Consider the following 10,147-nt stretch of genomic DNA (forward strand, 5'->3'; position numbering starts at 1 on the left):
GCGAGAGCAGGAACACAAGCAGGGGGAGTGGGAGAGGGAGAAGCAGGCTCCCCGCCGAGCAGGGAGCCCGATGTGGGGCTCGATCCCAGGACCCTGGGATCATGACCTGAGCCGAAGGCAGACGCTTAACGACTGAGCCACCCAGGCACCCCCGAGTCTTGGTTTCTAGATCTGTGAAATGAGGGAAAGAGCAATCCCATGCAGGGGGTGTTGTGAGGGTCAGAGTCGTGCATCCTTCACTCCTGGGTGCCCAGACTACAGCCTACAGGGAAGTATGAAGACCAAGGGTACAGCTTCTGCCCTAAGGGGGCTCACAGTCTAGGAAATAAGCAATTATAAAACAGTTCGATGGGCAGGGAGCACAGGTAGACGCGGCCTAAGGGGGCTGCAGACTCCCTGCCCATGTGGCACGGCCCTGGCCTTGTCCTGCTGTTCCCACAGGGCTACCTACCCTCCCTCGCCTGGGGGCTTCCCCTGCCCCCTGGACCCCACTCTGCCTGGCAGGTGGAAGGAGGAGGATTCACCTCCCTAGTAGCCCTCAACCTACTAATGACAGAGGTGTGTTAACACAGAGGTTCCTTGAGCCTCAGCTGGGGAACCCCCAAGGGAGCATCCTGCCTATTTCTAATTCAGGAATTCCCCTGCCAGACAAGGCCAGTTGCCCACGGGGTGACTTGCATAGGCTCCCCCCCCCCCCCCATTGACTCCTTCTCTTCCTTATTTCACTTCTCGGCTCCCTTACCAACACTTCCCAGGATTATTCCCCAATAAACTCCTACTGCTCAAATCCTGGTCTGGGCACCTGCTTCTAGGGAAACCCGCTGTAAGATGGTAGGCACCCAGGCCCCCCAAGGGAGAGACCGGACACGGAGTCTCTGGGAAGAAGAGGTGCTGAACTGAGCTCTGAGCCCCTGAAAGCACACATGCCTGACCAACCCTAAGTGCAGGGTCAGTGTCATTATCATAAGGGGAAGTGGACCACAGCATGGTCTTAAACCAGAGCCTGTCCAGGAGCAATTTGTTACTGGTCCAAAGACGGAAATGATGGTAAGCATTAGTCTACTGCAGATCAGAAATCAAACCAAACCAGCAAACCTTTCCTTTAGATAGTCTGAAGTACATGTTTAGAATACCTCATTCCCTTCTTACATCTTTTCTGTTTGCTGTGTCCCTAGTGTTTTCCAGGGCAGGTTAACCTAGAGAAAACACAAAGTGCAAGGGCCCCTCACATGGCATCAGCCTCAGGCCTCCGGGATTGTGGGCTGCACAGGCTTCTGGAAGGACCTCTGCCAGCCCCCAGCTCTGCTCCTGCAATGCCCCTCAGGAGGGCCTGGGGGGCCACCTCTGCCTGGCCGACTCATCCCCCTTGGCACAGCCGACCCACGAGCACCAGGAAGCCAATTAGTAGAATGGTGTCCAGAAGACTGAGCACCAAATAATATCAGATGAAAGGGGCCGTGGTATTTTATCTATCAGAGCCAATGCGTCAGCAAAATTTTGAGCATATTTCTAGGAATAGGCTGGAACATCATTAAACTTGACGTGCAACCTCTCTCCACACCACCACTCCCTCCACCCCCTCTACAACAGCCAACATAGCCCGGGGCCTGACACACAGTAGGTGCTCAAGAAAAGTTTTAAGTGCATGCGTGAAAAATCTATTAGGATTTATGTTTTGAACCCAGAGCCTCTCCACCTACATTGACTCTTTCCCAACAGAATTCAAATCCCAGTTTCCACCCCCCAAAAATCACAACCCCCCCACTTGTCTTCCTCCTCCTCCCCATCTCACTCCTGTACCTCATAGACAAAGTTCTTGAAAGAAGGACCCACTATCCTTACTTAGTATCGCCTTTATCCCTCAAATCGCCCGGCTCTGGCTCCCATCCCTCTGAAGCTGCTCTGACCAGCGTCTCCAACAACCTTCTCGTCCTGAGATCACATCAACCCATCTCAGGTCTGTATCGTACTCGCCTTCTCTACCCTGTTCCGTCCTTACCAACACTCCCTATCCCCTCCACTGTTCCTCTCCGCTCTCACGACGGCCCCTCAGTGGGCTTTGCCAGTCTCCTCTTTTCTGGCTGTTTCTTCAATGTAGATTTTCCAGGATTCTTTCCCACATCTTCTGTTCTCACTATGCACACTCTTCCTGGGTGACGGAAACATTTATCACAGATTTGATTACCATCTATATGCCGATGGCTCCTAAAGCCATATCCCAGTCTGGAATGCTGTTTTTAACTCTAGACCCAGAAGTTTCTAGGTCTAGACTAGTAGGCAGGGTATCTGGGTCTAGAGCTAAGAGCCTGCGTCTCCTCCTTGACCTCAGCACGATGATGATGCTAATAGAATCCACTTGACTGGCTTCTACTAGGCAGACAGGTGAGGAGGCATGCCAGCCAAAATTTAGATAGCCTCTCTTCTCTGGGCAAAGAGGGACGCTGGGGTTTTAACTGCAATGTGACAGAAAATGAAGGCTATCAAGAGACATTGACAGGGATGGGCCAAAAGGGTTTCTTGCTCCTATATTAGTTTTCTGTGGCCTCAGAACATATGACCACGAAGTTGGTGGCTTTGACCAACACAAATCTGTTATCTCGCACTTTTTGTGGATCAGAAGTCTGGCATGGGTTACCTGGGTCCTCTGTCAGGGTCTCACCAGGCTGAAATCAAGGTGCCAGGGGGGCGGGTCTCCCACCTGAGGCTCCAGGTGATTCTGGTCCTTGGCAGAATTCTCTTCCTTGTGAGCTGGGGACTTAGAGTCTTTTTCAACTACACTGATGTTAAGATCCTCTCAATCCTGAACTTGTGTTGCTGAACTTTTTTAACCTACTGGTTTTCATCGGGTTTCATTCCTCCTGCAGTACGTGTTTACATCCTTTCACGAGTGAGTCTGCAACATAATGTGTGAGCTCGTCTTCCAGTTCTGGGTCATCTGTAGAGTTGATAAGCACACTTTCTTCCTCTTCACCCAGATATTAATCAAGTGTTTAAGGGACAGGCTGAAGAATTGAGGTTTTTGAGGTTGACATGACAATTTCAGTAATCTGACAGTTTTTAAAAACTTACTCACTTAATTGAACTAGCACCCGTGCCTCGTGAAAACTGAGATATGGGATGTCTGTAGACATCCTCTATCCAGAACCTAGTCATTCTCTTAAAAATGGAGATGAGATTAATGAGAAATAATCTCTCCTTAGAAAAACCATGCTGATTCTTAGTCATTACTAAGGATCACAAACCATCTGCTAAATTCATAGCTTAGTGTTTTTTGGGGATTGATGCTATTATAATTGTTCCTGGAATATACACCTTCTTCCCCTTCCTGAAAATCTTTAGAGTGTTTGGGAACCTCATTTAAGTATCCTTTCTGAAGTCTCCTTTATGTAAATAATTAACTTATATGAATATTCTTCCTAACAGATTTTCTTAAAAAAATTAACTTTTCCAAAACAGCAAATCAGCAAGGTCCTAACCAAGTTCCCAGCCACTATTATTTATAACTCATATGCCTCCAGAAGATAGCTAAATATACCAAGCTTGTGAAATACACTATGGAACTGGAAACTGTGGAGAACAAAGGCAGGTAAATCGTGACCTTGGGGTCAGCAGTGATGGAAATGAGGCCACTTGTTTTTCTTTGTTCTTATTTTGAGGCAATCTTCTCCTCACTTTTTCTAAAGCCCTGGGATATCAGGGTCCGACTTCCATTTTTATTCTGATGAATACATCATTGTAGTAAGATCTGAGTAGCCCAAAGGAGATGTAAATGAATTGGAAGCCTCTCTGGTCTCTGGTGCTGGGTGAAAGCCCTTTGGGATTTGGTCTTGATGAAGTCCAGAATTAATGAAATGTAAATTACAGGAATCAAAGCTTATTACTGATAATAAATGTGTATAGAATGTTTGGATAGTTAGATCTGTCCATTTCATTACAATATCAAATATTCATTGCATCTTAGAATTAGCTGGGGTTTAGGGTAGTGTTTTTTTTTTTTTTTTTTTAATCCATGTGTCCTGGGCATGAACCAGGCACAGCCCAAAAGCCAAGCTGGGATAAACAAGGACTTGCTTTGTCCCTGGCCGATATGAGGCAGGCACTACCACCAGATGCCACTCTACCCAGGTCAGGGACTTCGGGTAGTTTTTTTAAATTTAAAATATAAGGCTTTTTAAAAAATAGAAAGCATTTTCAAATTTAAAATAGAAAGTTTTTTTGAAAAATATGAAGCATTTTTAAATTTAAAATATAAAGCTTTTTTTTAAAATAGAAAGCATTTTTAATTTAAAATATATTATGTAGACAAGTTTAACAAAAGGCTGTAAAGTGAACACCTACTCAATCATGCCCTGGGCCAAGAAAGAGACTACTAACAGTCCCTCAGAAGCCCCCTCAATATTCTTTACCCGTAGCAATCCCTCGCTGCTCTCAAGAGTGACCACTTTACTTTCATAGCTTTTCTTTGTAGGTTTGTTGCCTGTGGATGCATCCCTACTTTTACCTGTTTCTAAACTGAAAATGGAGCTCCATTGTATTACTGTGACTTGCTATTTTTTGCTCAACACTGCAAGACTCATCACATTGTTGCATACATCTAAAATATTCCTTTCTTTGCTGTCTATGCACTACACAGTGAACATTTAGTTTTCTTCTGGTTCTTGGTCATTATTAAAAGCACTGCTAAGGACACTCTTTTCTACTTATCTTAGTGCACATAATTCTGCACATCTGGAGGGAACCTGGAATAGTCCACTTTCCTAAATGACGCAACGTTGTTTTTCCAAAGCAGGTGTGCGTTCTTGTTATCAGGAGTATAAGTTTCTGAAGTTTCTGAAGCTCCACATCATAGCCAATACTTAGTACTGTTAGTCTTTTTCATTTTACCAATCACATTGGTGTTGATTCCATCTCATTGTGATTTTAATCTGTGTTCCCCTGATTAACAATCAGGTTGAGCACTTTTCATGTTTACTGACCATTTGGATATCTATCCCTCAGAGGTCCATGTTCACATCTTTGTGCATTTTTTCCCCTCTCAGTTTGTCTGCCCTTTCTCAATTACTTTTTTAGATTCCTTATATGTTCTGGGTACTAGCCCCCTTTTTAAAAAAAAAATGCCACATATGTGAGGAAAAAATGAAACAAGATGAAACCAGAGAGGGAGACAAACCATAAGAGACTCTTAATCTCAGGAAACAAACTGAGGGTTGCTGGAGTGGAGGGGGGTGGCTGGGTGAGGGACATTGGGGAGGGTATGTGTTGTGGTGAGCACAGTGTATTGTGTAAGACTGATGAATCACAGACCTGTACCCCTGAAACATATAATACATTATATGTTAATAATAAAAATAAATAAATTCTCCATCAGGCAAAAAAAAATGCCATATATGTTATGAATATGTTCTCCCACTCTGTGGTTTATATTTTAATTCTTTTTTATCTTTTGATGAACGGGACAAAATTTTTAGTATGACTCAATTTATCTCTTTTCCTTTATGCTTACTGTCTTTTCTCTCTTATTTAAGATATTTACTCCAAGGTTATTAAGTTGTTTTCTTAGGGGCGCCTGGCTGGTTCAGTCAGTGGAGTGTGCAACTCTTGATCTCGGGGTGGTGAGTTCAAATTCCACGTTGGGTGTAGAGATGACTAAAAATAAAATCTTTAAAAACTATATATATTTTTTCCCATGGTATCTTCTGAAAGCTCAGTATTTGGCATTTCATATTCGTTTTTTAAGCCACCTGAAGCTGATTTTACATACAGTGTGAGAAAGGGATATAATCTCAGTTTTTTCCAATATGGAGATCTTACCATCACCATCCACCTTGAACACTGTCCTTTACCTACTGCCGCCTCTGCCACGAGCAAGTCCATACCTGTGAGGTCCGTTTTTAAGTTCTCTCTCCTCTTTCACTGGTTGATTTTTTATCTTTGCATAAATGCCACACCATCTTGTTCACCAAAATACCGTGAGATCTTGATATCTGATAAAAAAACATCCTCTTATGTTTTTCTTTTTCTTCAAACAGCAGCTTGTCGAATTCTACAAAATAAACATACTGAGATTTTGACTGGGATTGCACTGAGCCTATAGCTCAGTTTCGGAGGAACTGACATTTTGAAACTAGTGATTTTTCCAATCCGAGAACATGGCATAGGGCCCTTCCAATGTTCTTCAGTATTCCTCAGGAAGCTTTAAAGCTTTACTTTTGGACTATCCATGCACATCTTTCATAGATCGATGCTTAAAGGAATTGATGCTTTTGAGATCATACTATAATTCATGTCTTTTAAAATTCTATTTTTAACTGTTTTGTGCTAACAGAGAGAAATACAATTTTTATGTATTTTTTTGTTTCAGTAGTAGTTTAAAACTCTAGGATTTTTAAAAAAGATTTTATTTATTTATTTGACTGGGAGGGAGAGAGAGAGCACAAGCAGGGGGAGCAGCAGGTAGAGGGAAAAGCAGGCTCCTTGCTGAGCAGGGAGCCCGACGTGGGGCTCAATCCCAGGACCCTGAGATCATGACCTGAGCTGAAGGCAGACGCTTAACTGACTGAGCCACCCAGGTACCCCAAGACTCTAGGATTTTTTATGTATACGTAATAGCATCTGAGAAAAAGGACAATTTTTTTTTTCTTCCAGTCTACGTGCCCTTTATGTCTTTGTCTTCCTTATCGCCCTGGCTAGGACCTTCGGTACAATGTTGACTTATAAGTGCAGACTCCTCTTTCTTTCAAAGGGAACCTTTTTATGTTTTACCATTTGGCATAAGGTTTGCTGTCGATTTTGTATTGATTTATTTTATCCAATGAAGCCTGGAAAACCTAAAATCCTTAGAAGAGGCCTGGGCATAATTTGGAGCTCCTTTCTGGAAACAACAAATGTGATAGTCAGTCCCATCAGCTCACTCTGACTCCTTCTAGAATAAGCTGCACTCATTCAAAGCCTGTATTTACGCAGGTCTTCTAGCTGGGACCCCTGCTTCCAGTTTGGTCCCCCCCACATGGCTGTGAGAGCACACTCTAACATGTTAATCGGATCATGTTACTCCTCTCTAGAAACCTTCCAAATCCCAGCTTCGTTGGTCAAATGTCAAACTCCTGAATCTGCCCGAGAAGGCCCTTCATGCTCTGGTCCCTACCACCTCTGAAGTCCTTCCAACCAGTGACTTCCCGTCCACGGCACCCTCCCGCTTGAGTCATCTTGAACCACTTAGAGTTTCCCAAGTGTCCCTGTTGACCTTTATTTCCTACAAAATTGGCATATTTATAGGGCTGTCATGAGAAGTCAATAAAATCAGGTGTAGAACTAGAATGAAATCCAGATGACCTATTTATTATCTATTAATGTTATAAATGTTAAGATTGATGGATCCTGAGTGTATCAGTCGGGTTGGGCTGTTATAACAAAATACCATAGCCTGGGTGGCTTAAACACAGAATTGTTTTTCTCATAGTTCTAGAGGCTGGGAAGTCTAAGACCAAGGTCCTGGCCAATTCAGTTCCTGGTGAGGGCCTTCTTCCTGGCTCGCAAATGGCATCTTTTTGCTGTGTCCTCACAGGGCATGGAAAGAGAGAGGGAGAGAGAGAGAGAGAAGGAGGGAGGGAGAGGAAGGGAGGAAGGGAGGAGAAGGAGGGAACGAGAAAGCTCTCTTCTTATAAGGACACTAATCCCATCATAAGGACCCAGCCCTCATGACCTCACCAAAACGTAATTGCATCCCAATGACCCCACCTCCATCACACAGGGGGTGAGGGTTTCAGATAGGAATTTGGGGGGGACACAATTCAGCCCATAGAACTGAGCAAAGCGGGCAATGATTTATTATGGCTATCCAGCCATTTGTCCAGCATTCCGCTGCCATTTAGCACCCATGAGAGCAGGCGTTTCATGTTCAAATCAAGATATCCTGCACATAAAACACTAATATCTACACTTTGTTTGGGTGGAAGTGAGGGAGATGGACAGTTGGGGAGTGTTGAGGAATGATGGGAGAGACAGACAGTTCATGGAAGGGTCCTGTATTATAAAAATGTATGGATTTTATCCTCTGAATGAGTAGGATCATGAGAAAACAGAATCAGTGAGACATTCACACGCAGTTGGCTGTTAGCTTTAAGGGCTATAAAAATGCTCATCCTAATGATCCCATTTGGGGAATTTATCCCAAGAAAATAACCAAAAAGATAGAGAGAGGTATATATGCACAAAGATATTTATTCCATTATTTACAATAATAAAACCTGGGAGAAACCCACAGAGGAATACTTAAGTAGTTATTAAATAAATGCTTGTTGAATGAACCAAAAAATACTTCCTGAATTTAAAGCAGCAATTAAAACAGTGAAGTCCAGGTTAATAGCATGGAAAAATCATTGAAGTAGGCAAAATAAAATATAAAATTAAAACTACACAACACTGCAACTTTATAAACACAGTGACAAAAGATGGACCCAACTAGAAGCAAATGCAGATAAAGACGACAACAGACCACTTGTTAGGTTCATGCAATTATGTGCCACTGACATACCATATTTACAAAAGACACTGCCGTTTTACAAACAAAAAACAACCAGTAAAAGGTAATCTGGCTCGCTGCCCTCACAGCCTCACAAAGTAGCTTTTGTTTGCAGCCAGCCTGAAAAAAACACTTGGCTTTCAGTGACAGTGAATGGATGAAATATTTGGGGGCAATATGGTGGAAAGAAGTATTTGTTTTACAGGGAAGCATGGGACAGTGGTAACTGGGGAGGAGGAGGGTGAAGGAGGAAGAGGGTTTGGTGTGTTCGATGAACTACACGCTTGGGGCCAAAGCATCCACTGTCTCCAAAGCAGGATGAGAAAGAGGGCCTTCATGTTAAGAAGTCAAAGGGAACCTGAACAGTACGATCATGGCTGAGAAGACCTGTGCTTATGCTCACTGGAAACAAATACTGGAAAGAAAGAGAACCAGGTACTTGGCAATAGTTATGCCATTACTGGATTTGCCATTATAGTTCACCTGGTAATAGATCTTCTCAAGGTGTTGTCGTCAAAGCTCAGAGCTAGATGAGGAGACAAGGGCTCAAGGGGGTGAGGTGACTCGGCTGAGGTATACGGGCGGTGTTCAGCACTGCAAGAGAAACTCGGGCTTCAGAGTCATGTGGACTGAGTCTCATTCCCTCAAACAACAATTCTGAGAGTGTGTGCCCCTGAGCGAGTCATCCAGTCTTGCCCAGCCCCCATCTTCTTACCTCGCCTCTACAATGTGGTGAAGGCCTCTGGGGGGTCATGTGTGGGTTTCGCTGCTCAGTGTGTACTTCATCTTCCTCATAACCGCACCCTCCTCAAGAACCATCTGTCCCCAGCAATCAGTCCACGTGCTCTACATAGGCCCCAGGTCCTCGAGCACACCAGGTTCTCCTGGATGTGGGCTCTGGGTCAGGGAGGTAGTGTGACCCATGAGAGGTGCTGAGGGGTGAGGTTTGGGCAGGAATGGAGGACGAAGTGAAGCAGATCCTCCTCCCCAGTGGATCTGAAGCTGAGAAGGAAAGGCGGGAGCTGCCGCCATCTTGGCCGACACATTCACACCGAGAGCCAAGCCAGTGCAGTGGGAGGGCCAGCTGTGAGACGGGAAACAGAGAAACTGGGCCTTGGAGACACCCTGTAAGCCCCAAATCAAGTCGTTCTTGAAGCCAGCCCTTCCTTTTGGATGTTGAGCCAAGACATTCCTTGTGTTTGTGTTTTTGTTTGGCTTAAGTTAGTTTGAGTTCTATTTCGCTTAAGATAGTTTGACTTGGATTTTCTTTCACTTGCTACCCAGAGTGTCCTAATAGAACAACCTCTCTTGTGGAGAGAATGTGGACACAAGGCCAACCGTAGCACTCGACACTGAGTAGCTGGTTTAACAAATGTTGGATTCACTGTCCTCTCTTTCTCCCTCCCAGACATTCCATCTCTTCCTTCTTCCCTCTTTCCTTTCCTCACCAAGTTCCCTCCTTCCTTGAGGGCCCTATCCCTACGAGTTCTCTTTGGCTTGAAGCACAGGGACAAGGAATTCTCTCCTCCTCCTTGTAAAACTCTGACACAAGCCTCAAGGCGATATGCTCTAGAACTCACCATCCCTGGGTTGTGAACTTCTTTGAAGTCGGACCATACGAACAGG

The 10,147-nt window shown here is 44.3% G+C and overlaps 1 non-coding gene across 1 annotated transcript; it reads right to left on the minus strand.

Moving 5' to 3' along the window:
* Window positions 1-4,007: 4,007 nt before the first annotated feature.
* LOC123324780 lies at window positions 4,008-4,135 on the minus strand. The gene has a single exon (XR_006540045.1). It is a non-coding gene; the product is annotated as a small nucleolar RNA SNORA48 (small nucleolar RNA).
* Window positions 4,136-10,147: the final 6,012 nt, after the last annotated feature.

The sequence above is a fragment of the Neomonachus schauinslandi genome, chromosome 4 (assembly GCF_002201575.2).
Source record: "Neomonachus schauinslandi chromosome 4, ASM220157v2, whole genome shotgun sequence".
NCBI classification, from domain to species: Eukaryota; Metazoa; Chordata; class Mammalia; order Carnivora; family Phocidae; genus Neomonachus; species Neomonachus schauinslandi.